Source organism: Arachis ipaensis, chromosome B7, assembly GCF_059453495.1.
Source record: "Arachis ipaensis isolate K30076 ecotype BB chromosome B7, ASM5945349v1, whole genome shotgun sequence".
Classification (NCBI taxonomy): domain Eukaryota; kingdom Viridiplantae; phylum Streptophyta; class Magnoliopsida; order Fabales; family Fabaceae; genus Arachis; species Arachis ipaensis.
The window spans coordinates 105065356-105068166 of record NC_142442.1 but is presented as its reverse complement, the minus strand read 5'-3'; the positions used below and the strand labels follow the sequence as shown (position 1 = coordinate 105068166).

General features: G+C 39.3%; 1 non-coding gene across 1 annotated transcript; it reads left to right on the top strand.

Moving 5' to 3' along the window:
- The first annotated feature begins 2459 nt into the window (after positions 1-2459).
- On the top strand, positions 2460-2567 carry LOC148553606 (small nucleolar RNA R71). Its single transcript, XR_015893329.1, has one exon. It is a non-coding gene; the product is annotated as a small nucleolar RNA R71 (small nucleolar RNA).
- Positions 2568-2811: the final 244 nt, after the last annotated feature.

Below are 2811 nucleotides of genomic sequence, written 5' to 3'. Positions count from 1 at the left end.
ATAAAAGTATGGGGTGGACATTAAGTCGAGCTTCAGAAACTGGCAATTTTTAGCCAATAATGCGAGCCACTATGCCAGCAACCCTGTCCCTTTCAAAAGAGCATAACTTAAGTTACAGATGTCCAATTGAGGTGATTCTAGTTGTGTTAGAAAGCTGACATTCAGAACGTTTCAACGATATATAATACTCTATAGTTGGTATGAAATTGGAGCACAAACCAGAGGCATCTTTTAAGCCCCAAAAACACCAACTAGGTAGCAAGTGTGACGTTAGCCACACTAACTTCAGCACAAACGCCACACTTGTAGCATTAGTGTGGCTAACGTTAGCACTGACATTAGCACCTGGACCTCAACTTGATTCTCTTTCAAGGACCACCCAACCTCAAGGAAGCAAGCCCACAAGTGTCAACCAATCAAGGCCACAAGAAGCATCTAGAATAGGAATTTTCATTTAATTGTAAATTGCTTTTAATTTCATTTTGTAATTTAGGAGAGCCTATATAAGGGCCTTAGCTTTTACATTCAACGGACATTCGGGAATGGGGGATTGAAGAGGGGTCTTCGGACTCCCTCCCCTCACACACTTTTCCTTCTCTTTCTTTTCTTTGTACTTTTCATTTATGAATTTTGAAGTTTCAATTTCAGTTTTAATCTTCATCGTTACTTTTCTGCACTTTCTTTCTTTTCTATTTTGGGTAGAGCAATGATCAACTAACTCTTTTCATTGGGTTAGGGTGCTCTGTTGTAATTTGATGGATCAATATTAGTTTTCATTATTCTTCCTCTATCTTTTCTCTTGATTTTACTAGAAAGCTTTCAATCTTCATCCAATTGGGTAGTTATCTTGGAAAAGAAGCTATTCATACTTGGATCTCTTTGGAACCTTGGAAGAGGAATGAAGAGATCATGCTAGAAATGCTTTCTCATGTTGGACCAAATTGGGGTTGGATGGGTATGTGACTATAACCCTACCAACACTTGATTTGGGAAAGCATCTGGTATAATCAGTGACCATACTTCATCTCTTCTCATGAGCAATTGACCAAGGAATTGGCTATTGATCAAGATTTGAGAGATTGAATTACAAGGAATTGTAATTCGATCACTTAAGATTTCCAAGGAGATCAATGAACGCAATTATTGAGGAAGAGATGAGAATGAACTTGATCCGGAGGATTGCAATATCTCTTGATCCCAATGTTCATTTTATTTTTAGTTCTTACATTTACTTTTCTGCACTTTATTGCTTTCTTTACTTTTGTGCCATTTATAGATCCTGTTGCTTATCAATCCAATATGAATCGTCTGACTAGGATAATTAATCAACCTTTGATTGCTTAATCTGTTAATCTCTGTGGGATTCGACCTCACTCTTTTGTGAGTTATTACTTGACGACAATTCGGTATACTTGCCGAAGGGAGATTTGTTGAGAGTCAAGTTTCCGTGCTATCATGATTGTTCCTAGATATTTAGTAACTTGCTCTTCAGTGATGTCTTTATCCTTTTCAGAGGAAGAATATTCTTCAGAGCTCATGAATGGCAGAAGGAAGTTCAATGGAATCTCTATGGTCTCTATATGAGCCTCAGATTCTTTTGGATCCTCAAAGGAAAACTCCTTTCTGTCAAGAGGATGTCCCATGGGGCTTTTCTCACTGGGACTGACGTCCTTCTCACTCTCTCCAAGTTCGGCCATGGTGGTCATGGTTATGGCCTTGCACTCTCTCTTGGGATTTTCTTCTGTATTGCTTGGGAGAGTACTGGGAGGAGTTTGAGTAATCTTCTTACTCAGCTGACCCACCTGTGCCTCTAAATTTCTAATGGAGGACCTTGTTTCATTTATGAAACCTAGTGTGGTCTTGGATAGAACAGAGACTATGGTTGCCATGCCAGAATGGCTCTGTTTATAATTCTCTGTTTGTTGCTGAGTAGATAATGGAAAAGGTTTGCTATTGCTAAACCTATTTCTTCCACCATTATTATTGAAGCCTTGTTGAGGCTTCTGTTGGTCCTTCCATGAAAAATTTGGATGATTTCTCCATGAAAGATTATAGGTGTTTCCATAGGGTTCTCCCATGTAATTCACCTCTACCATTGCTGGGTTCTCAGGATGATAAGCTTCTTCTTCAGATGATGCTTCTTTAGTACTGTTGGATGCAGCTTGCAATCCATTCAGACTCTGAAAAATCATATTGACTTGCTGAGTCAATATTTTGTTTTGAGCCAATATGGCATTCAGAGTATCAATTTCAAGAACTCCCTTCTTCTGAAGCGTCCCATTGTTCACCGAATTCCTGTCAGAGGTGTACATGAACTGGTTATTTGCAACCATTTCAATGAGTTCCTGAGCTTCTGTAGGAGTTTTCAGATGAAGAGATCCTCCTGCAGAATGATCCAATGACATTTTTGACAACTCAGATAGACCATCATAGAATATACATATGATGCTCCATTCTGGAAGCATGTCAGTAGGACATCTTTTGATCAATTACTTATATCTTTCCCAAGCTTCATAGAGGGACCCACCTTCCTTCTGTCTGAAGGTTTGGATTTCCACTCTAAGCTTGCTCATCTTTTGAGGTGGAAAGAATTTGGCCAGGAAAGCACTGACTAGCTTTTCCCAAGAGTTCAGGCTTTCCTTAGGTTGTGAATCCAACCATGTTCTAGCTCTGTCTCTTACAGAAAAAGGGAAAAGTATAAGCCTGTAGACCTCGGGATCAACTCCATTGGTCTTGACAGTGTCACAGATTTGCAAGAATTTAGGTAAGAACTGATGAGGTTCTTCCAATGGAAGTCCATGAAACTTGCAA